The sequence below is a fragment of the Protobothrops mucrosquamatus genome, unplaced genomic scaffold, assembly GCF_001527695.2.
Source record: "Protobothrops mucrosquamatus isolate PMUCROS unplaced genomic scaffold, P.Mucros_1.0 scaffold_13, whole genome shotgun sequence".
NCBI classification, from domain to species: Eukaryota; Metazoa; Chordata; class Lepidosauria; order Squamata; family Viperidae; genus Protobothrops; species Protobothrops mucrosquamatus.
The window spans coordinates 664,713-674,190 of NW_015386089.1; positions in this window are offsets into that span (position 1 = coordinate 664,713).

Genomic DNA, 9,478 nt, shown 5'->3' on the forward strand with positions numbered 1-9,478 from the left:
ACATGCATGCATGCGCACATGGGGCCACGAGCACGCATGCACTGCAAATGGGGCGGGGATAGTGCCTACTCACTAGCCCTGCCCCATTCTTGCGTGGTGCAGCGCCTTGTATTTGCACCCTGCGGTGCGGCAGCAGCCGTTTTTGCGCCTTGCAGCATGGTGGTCCATTTTTGCGCCCCCGGTTTTTGCATGTCAGAGGCGGCACTCAGAGGCACCTCCTTGCCCCCCCCCCCGAGGGCACCACAATGCTGATGGGGCCCTGGCACTTTGTGATAAATAAGTGGGTTTTGGGTTGCGGTTTGGGCCCTCAGTTTTTAAAAGGTTTGCCATCACTGGAATAGACTATTCAGCACATACCATCTATTCTATACCTTATGAATTTGTTCCTTTCTTGGGAGTTTTATTTGTAAGTTATTCCTCTTGACCGAGAAGTGGGATAAGACTATAATTACCAGATTTGTGAGCTATACAGCAGCTTTGCCTGAAAAAACATTTCTAGCTATCCGCCCAAGTGTGCCCACTATTTTAAACCAGGTCAGATCTGGTCTTGCCCTGTACCCTGGGATTCATGTTTGTGGAGTCCTCTGTTGGGCCAAAGCCAAGTGCCATTTAGTTGATTGGATCGCAAGGAGACATATTGAAAATAATCACTCCCGCTCTCCCCCTACAGCCTTCCCTACGTTCAGACAATCCTTGGCTGTTTGCCCTGGACTCGGCAGGCTTTTATTCCCTGCCACTTCATTGGCCAAGATATCCCCAGGAGTATTAATAGACTGATGAGTGTAGTCCCTTGCATACTCAATGGAGTTGGTGCCTTCTGGCTCTGAACCTCTTGGTGAGGTAGGAACCCATTTCTGCCTTGAATCTGTCCCTTTAAGACATAGGGAGGGTGCTGGGTGGTTTGTTGGCTGCTGGAGAGCTATGCTGAATTAGGAAGGCTTTCGAGTTGCCTTGCCTGGCCAGCCCTGCTGTCAAATGCCTGTCAGCATGTCTTTTCCCAGCTTTTATTTAGAGAGCTAACTTTGGGTATTGTGGCTTTCCTGCTCAGAGGGCTATGTCTTTCCTGTTTTGCTTATACTTGCCAACATTTGAGGAATGACCGCAGTGCCACGGTGGAGGAAGACAGTATGATCAGATCCACCTAGATCTGAATTACAATGATTATAATTCACTAACGGGAAGGCTGGTTCCTTAGATTGTCTTCCAACTTGGGTGACTTCATCTATTGTTTTGGAAAAAAAAAAAAGCTGAGCTAAAGCATTTATGACTCCAGCAAAAGCATTCAGAGAAAATTCCTGTTCGTACAGATCTCTTCTTTCATTTGTTTTCTCGGAAGGGTTTGATTTTCTTGCCTTGTGTCAGAGGGATTTGTTGGGAAGATACCTGGTGTTCCCAACGCTTGCGTGAAATACAAAGCTCAGAGTGAGACTCGGTATCAGATCTGTCCTCAGAGCTGCGGTCCATTCCTTGGGTGCAGTTTGAAATCATGTGTTTTTCTTGAGCGTTCACCTTCCCCCCCCCCCCCCCAGGAGTTAATCTCTGAATCTCTTGTACCTTTTTAGCTGTGCTGCTGGCTTTGAAAGCTATTGTCGCAGCTTGATCCGGAAGAAAGCTGCAGTGGCAGCACCCCAAGATGCAGTGCATGTTATAACAGGAACAGAAACTTCTTTTTCCTGTCTGGGATTTTTTTTTCCAAGTTATTAACAGATGGATGGATGCCAGTTCTAAAAACCATTGTCTGCTAATTGTACATTGCTTTTTAAAAATATTCCATTTGGAAGGATTTTTTTTTTTAAAAAAATAAGTGTTTATTGTGATCTTCAAACAGGATTTTTTCTGTTTCAAATTTACTTTCTATCCCCATTTTTCTTTATTAGCATCGTTGGAATGGCTTGGGCCCGGCACTTGTTTAATCAGCTGAAGGCCCCCCCCTCCGAGATCAATGAGGCATATCCATATAAGCTATAGGATTGCAGGATTAAAAATTAGGTGCCATAACAAGCTAAAATGTTACCAGACCTTTTTTCCTAGCTTCCATTGGCCCCTTATTTTTCCTGCTTTGCTATCTATCCCCTTCAGCTTCCCCTCTTCAGCTCAAGGATGTGAGCAACTCAGTAGCCGGCAGGCAGAGAAACTTGAAAATGTCAACCTTGATGGGTAGCAAATGTGGGGGTGGGAGTGGAGGGTGGGAAGGCAAACTCTGTTCCTGGAATGATTAACCAAGGGATAGAAAATAAAAACTGTTATCATAATGCCCTTAGGGGGAAAAAAAATCTCTTTACAGCCCTACTTGGAATATGGTACGGAAATTAGTGGCTGCATTTTAAGTGTATGTTAACGAACTGGAAGAAAAGTAAACACAGTAATGGGGTTGGGGGGAATAGATGAAACTTCTTTCCTAAGAGGAAAGGTCAAACTACAGGTAGTCCTCAACTTACAACAGTTTGTTTGGTGACTGTTCAAAGTTACAAAGGCACTGAAAAATATGATGACTGTTTTTCCACAGTTAATGACCTTTGCAGCTTCCCAGGATCATATGATCAAAATCCCAGATGCTTGGCAACTGGTTTATATTTATGACTGTTGCTGTGTCCCAAGATCATGTGACCAGTCAATGGAGAAGCTGGATTCACTTAACAATCGGGTTATTAACTGATCAACTGCAGTAATTCACTCAACACTTAACAAAAGGTCTTGAAATGGGGCAAAACTCAATTAACAAATGTCTCACTTAACAATATAAATTTTGGGCCCAATTGTGGTTGTAAGTCGAGGACTACCTGTAGATGGAGCTTATTATTGGTAACATAATGCATGATCCACCTTCTTTATAATGTTCCCATTCAAGCTCATCTAATACATTCAATATTTGGTATATAACAAATTTATAGAATTTATAGAATAGAGTTCTGATACTTTCAGAAAGGGTTTAGGCCAGATAGTGGAGGAATGAGGCTATTGGTAATAGCTGATTAGGATAGCTGCATTGTGCTTGAGTTGAGGAGAGAGTGGATTTGACTGATGTTTGCTGGGGAACAGTAAAAGGGGGGACAGGTTGACTTCACGACATGTTTGGTAGTTGGGGGGTGAGGGGGAGGCATCTGATTGATTACTATGTGAAATAGGGTCAGCTTTTTTCTGATCTTCTAGCATCCTATCCACTTGTGAAGTTAGGACAACTAGCCAGTTGGTGCCAAAGGCCATAAAATTCCACATCATACGTTAACTATTTTTGGAACGACAAAACCTCCAGCTAACTCTTTTCCTTAGCTTTTCTTATGAACAGAAGCTTTACTTCCATGCTGAATTGGTCTAAATTAAGTTTTCCAGGCCATGTGTTAAATAGCTTACCAATGCCAGGTTGTTTAGAATATTCCTTGGTGAATGATTATTTTAATCTTATTACATTCGGATAAATGTGCAGTTATCTTGATCTTTTATTCAATCATCCTCCGACAGAGTTGCAAAGGGTTAGAAATGTACACATTTATGTGCGCTCTCTGTTTCTCTCACACAGATCCAAAGGTCAATTGAGGATATGCTTCATTTATCTGAAGCCGTTCACAAAAATGTGTATGGTCTAATAAATGCGCCTAAGGTGCTGCTTTGTGTTTGCAGGAGTAGATTAACGTGGGCATCTCTTTAGAACGTGTTCAATTGAAGTACGTATGTGTGTTTTAATTTAATTTAAGCATGTACAGTAACTGGTTGACAGAGCTACAGTTTGGCTTCTTGGTAGACCTCGCTTGCATAACACAGCAGCTTTAGCTTTGTGGCCAAAGTCGTACAAAATTGTACTTGCTTAGATACAAATGATACAAGTCATACAAATGATTCAAGTGATGTGACCTATCTTCCATAGAACAAAATAGCACCTGGTCTTGAGTAAGCACGCCTACAAGAATTCAGAGTTTCCTTATAAGGGAAGAAGAATCTTTTTCAAGCCAACCTTGGCTTCCATTGACTTCATAGGTATGTCCAGGTAATTTCTTGGCAAAAAAGTATAATTCTCAATTTTTTTGCTTTCCATTGAGATTGAAATATACATCTCCCTATATGCCTTTGTTCAGCCTCGTGATGATACTTAGTTCTGCTTCACACATGAGTAAAAATTTAGCATTATGTGGCTGAGCTGCAGGTTTCTACATTCCTATTTCTTGGTCAAGCAGCTGAGAGAAGAAATTACCTGTGATTTACTTTTAGCATTTACAGTTTTTATTTTTTTTTTCTGTATTACCACCTGGGAACTGAAGTTTATGCTACAGTCTGATTTGTAAAAGAAGCCATTGGCTAAAGTTGGTTTGTTTATTATCGGGCAAAAGTTTGTTTCAGATGATAACTTTTACCTCATATTTAATGATATGTGGAAAGGAATACTGAATCCTGGTTAAGTGTTATCATAATGATTTATTATGGAGTCCTTTAGGTTTAGGGAGTCCCTGTAAATCCACAGTTATGCTTGAGCTTATAAAAGTTCATCTCATGTAGAGTTAAACTATGTGCAGTATTGCTGATTTAAGACCATAATAAAATTGAATTACTTAAGCCATCTACAACCATATCTATCATTCCCCACTCTCTTTTAGCACATTACCTATTTGGGTAATGAAACATCTATAAGAAAAGCTCACCATCAAGGACCCCAGAATTCAATCCCAAGCTACAAATAATTCTCTTTTATCAGTCTATCATTTCTGCCTGTGCCCACTGACACAATCAATCTGATGTTCACCTCTTGGCCAGAAAACTGCTTGCCATTAAATAGGTAGTCCTTGATTTATGACCATTTGTTTAATAACTATTCAAAAATAGTTGAAAATAGTGACTTATAGCCAGTCTTCACATTTTGCAACCTTTCCAGCCGGCTTCCAACAAGCAAAGTCAATTGGGACACTCGCAGGGATGGTTGTAACTTGCAGTCATGTGATGACTCGTTTAACAATCACACCACTTAATGATAAATTGTTCCATCCCAATTGTGGTCACAAGTTGAGGACTACCTGTATCTGAGCAGGGGCACAATATGAGATCTGCATCTGGAAGGGTACTGTTATTTTAGGATGATAAAACAAGAATTCCCGATCACTTTATTGAGTTTTTTGAATAGGTCTGGAAATCTAATATGATGCTGTATGAACTCAAGTAAATATTTTTCAGTTCTTATAAGATGTTTTTTAACAATTTAATATATATTTGACAGGACTCAATCTTTATGTAATTGGTCAGAGCATACCTGGTCAAAAATATGGCTTATTTACTTTGATAAAAAAATATTTCCAGATAAGTATATATAAAATTTGTAATGTCACATGGTTTATAACGTTTACCTCAAGAAGCCAAACTTTTTTTGTGTGGTGCTTTCATAATAATGAAATTTCTATGATGCAGGTTTGGTTTTTTTAAATGTATGATTTAAGTGGTAAAATGTGCGGTAAAAATCATCTGCATTGGCTGTCCGTTTGCTTCTGGGTACAATTCAAGGTGCTGGTTGTCGTCTTTAAAGCCCTACGTGACTTAGGACGAGTTATTTGAAGGACCATCTTTTCCCAGTCACATCTACCTGACCCACCAGAGCGGGAAAGCAGGGAATGTTGCAGGCTTTCTCTCCTAAAGAGTTACATCTGACAGGATCCAGAAAGCTTCTCCATGTGGCTCCCTCCCTTTGGAACCTCATCCCCATGGAGATTAGATTAGCCCCCACTTTGACACTCTTTTGGAAGGCCCCGAAGACCTATTTTTTGCCAATGGGCCTGGGGAACCCAGAGTGGGATGGAACCCATCAAGTGACTTATCTGATTGATTGATTGATTGATTGATTGATTGATTGATTGATTGATTGACTGACTGACTGACTGATTGATTGATTGATTGACTGATTGACTGATTGATTGATTGTGGCACCAGGAGGCTGGGAGTTATTGCTTTTATTGTTTGCATATTGGGTTTTTTATTTTTGTAAGCCGCCCAAAGTCACTGAGAATGACTGTGTGGCCATATAAGGTTTCATAAACAAACAAATGAACAGACAGATAAATAAATTTGTATAGATATTAAAAAAAGGAATTGATTTCTATTTCCTTCGCTTCCTGATGCATATATTCTGCTTCGCTCATTGCAGGAGAAGTCAACACTTTTTTAAAGGCAGTACTTGTTTAAAGAATTTCCATGTGGTTTTTGCTTCCTGCCGGGTATGAAAAGATTCCTTGAGTTATATTTTGCTGCATATGAAATATAAAAGAAGGCAGATGGGAACTAGAGTGGGTCAGCAGGGAGGCATGGCATGGCACCCTGCTTTGTACTGTTTAATATGCACATACCGAAAAAAAAGTGTCTCTATCTTCCATTTCAAAGGGATCTTTCTGAAACAAATGCACCCTTGGTCCTTGAATTCCCTGAAGGAATTCCAGAAATTTAGCATAGACAACATTATAAAATATATTACTGACCTGTTACCCCAAGTGCTGAGTATTCTGTAATGGAGAGTAGAATTTAACCCAATCTGCGATTATTTTTCCTTCATGTTAGGGAAAGGCTGAGGATATCTCACCACATCTAATTTAAGGCAAGAGATGCAAGCTTGAATGTCACCTCTTTCAAAATGAATCATAAAGCTGCCAGTTTTCTCCAGGAACTTGTAAGTGTCACAGGATGGCCGTCCTGATCGGCTGTAGCTCTAGAGGGGGTTGGCCTTATTTCAGATTCCCGACAGAGAAATAAAAGTTTGCAAAATTGGAAGTATTTTTTAAGAAGCTTCCTTTAAAATCAGATTGCCCTTTGTTTGCCAGATTTCTGAAGAAGGCTTCTCTGAAATGTTCCCCAAACAAATAATTCTAGAATCTTCCTTGGGAGTACCGGTAATTTTCTATAGTGAGCTAGGGCTTCAATGAAAAAGAGCTCTTTTTTAAGATTAAGGTTAAGGTGAGAGGTGCAACCTGGACATTTTGTGAAGATTGTTAAAGGACTTTCTCAATTGTTATTGGTGTTTTTTTTCCTGGCATTATTTAGAGCAGAACTACAGAGGGCTAACCACTTAATATTTCTAATCTTGGGTCTGATGATTTTTCAGGAGCCCTTGTAACTGTGCATTTGCTAGTCCTAAATATTGGTTAGATTCACACATGCCAAATTCCAATCCCAATTGGGGTCATTGAGTGAGCCTTACCTGTAATGAAAACCAGATATACAGTCCATACGCAAATGATAATTCTTTGGGGCTGCCATTTGTTGCAAGCATCACATAGACCTGTTGGGGATGTAACCTTCAAAATTGTTGATTGGAATTCTAAGTCCCAATATATTTGAAGGGCACATGGTTAGGGAGAACTATTCTTCACAAAGGAATGGGTGGGAATGCATGTATTATATATCCAGATGCTCATTCCATTCACAAAAGGTGCCTGTTTTAGCCAGTTATATAGCATAAAAAAGGAACACAAATGTGTTCTTCAGATAGACTGGTTGTTGTGGGGGAAAAATAGGAGGAAATAGTATTAGTTATCTTTGTTGCCACGAGTTATTTAAAAATAATAAAGGTGGGATAAAAAAAATACCAATACATTTCACCACCATGTTGTTTTGAACTATAGTAGTTCTTTCAGTTTAGTGAAACTTTTGCCTTTTTGTAAATATTTTGAAGTTTTTCTGAGCTTGGTGTTTTTTTCTGAATTTGGTGTTCTTTGATCTGAACCTTTCTAATAAGGCCTTTTCTAAATCCAGCTAATAAAAGTGCCGTGCCCTATTCCAGATTATGGAAGCACTGTTTTCTTGGTCTTGGTCTGTTTTCATCACCAGCATCACACTGGTGTCTCCAGTATACAGTAATTGCTCAGAGCAGATAGAGACAACCACAGGGCATAAGTGACTCCCCCCTTCCTGGACCGTATCACCAAACATGGGCAAAATATTTTTGTTGGTAGTTATCCTAAAATTGTGTGTGAGACTCAGATTGGGAAGCTTGTAAGAGGCAAACTACTCAATGTTCACCTTTAAATTCCACAGATGATATAAAAATATCACATGTCTAGTAGATATTGTGTGTTATTTATTTATATACTTCTAAAACAGTCATTCTTGTAACTTTGGGGTGAACTGGTACATCGTAGGGCAGCCATTTTTGAGCCAAGGTATGTCAAATAAGTTAACTTACTAAATGTGTCCAAAATCTGGGATCCATGTGGAATAGAAGCTTAGCAAATTTTGTAAAATGTTTTATGACATAAACATTACTATAAACAATTTGTGACACAATACCAATACCACTTAGACTTATATACCGCTTCACAGTTCTTTACAGCCCTCTCTAAGCAGTTTACAGAATCTGCGTATTGCCCCCAACAATCTGGGTCCTCATTTTACCAACCTCGGAAGGATGGAAGGCTGAGTCAACCTTCAGCTGGTAAGAATCAAACTGCTGACAGTCAGCAGAATTAGCCTGCAATACTGCAGTCTAACCCAGCGGTTCTCAACCTATGGGTCGCGACCCCATTTGGGGTCGATCGACCATTTCACGGTGGTCGCCAAGCAAGGCTGTCTGCCATTTTTCCCCCCCTTTTCCGGCGGGTGCCTTACCTCCCTTGGGCTGGGCCAGCTGGTGGTCGGCCTGCTCCGTCTCTGCCGCTTGCCAGCTACGCCTCGGCCGGCGCAGGGGGCGGAACCTCGCATGGGCAGGGAAAATCCTCGACTTACGACCGGTTTAGTCCTCGACTTACGACCGGTTTGGTCCTCGACTTACGACCGGTTGGAGGTCGCGGCATTAAAAAGGTTGAGAACCACTGGTCTAACCACTGTGCCATCAGGGTTTTAAGAAGCTCTCTCATTGTTGAAGGCACTGAGGAATCTGGTGAGAAAATGAAAGATGGCCCAAGGGGTCATGTATTTTCTAACTGTTTATATTATTATCATTAAGCCTGGTGTGTAGAGTTTTGAATCTTCACTATTAGAAATTTAATTAGCCCATCCATCATTGCTGTGTCAGATTTCCTAAGACATAGCAAAACAAAATGAAAGCTAGGTTGTTGTTTTTGGGGTTTTTTTTTGTAAAAGAGGAATTCATATTTGATGATGTTTTATATTGATCCTTTACAAAGTAAAGGATACAAATATTGACCTCCAAATGTTTGGGGATTACAGCTCTTTGAATTCCTAGCTGCTGTAATCAATGGTATATTCTGATCAGTTTCCGTAATAAGGATATATCTGTATGTTGACAAATGTTCAGAATGCCCTCTTGCAAAATACACCAGATTAGGGCAAGTGGTTATAGAAGCTGATTACCATTGACTTATGTTCCAGGACTGGATTTTGAGGGTGAGTGTGCTTTTAAGAAAGGAGACTGGGCAATTCCTAAATGTGGCATTATTTGGTGTGTTCCTGTCAGGCCTCTCCCTCCAGTCACATATAGTATCCATAATTCTATCCCATATATTCAAAGACCAGCACTACTTGCAGAAGAATAGCAAAGTACTTGCAAAGAACTTTG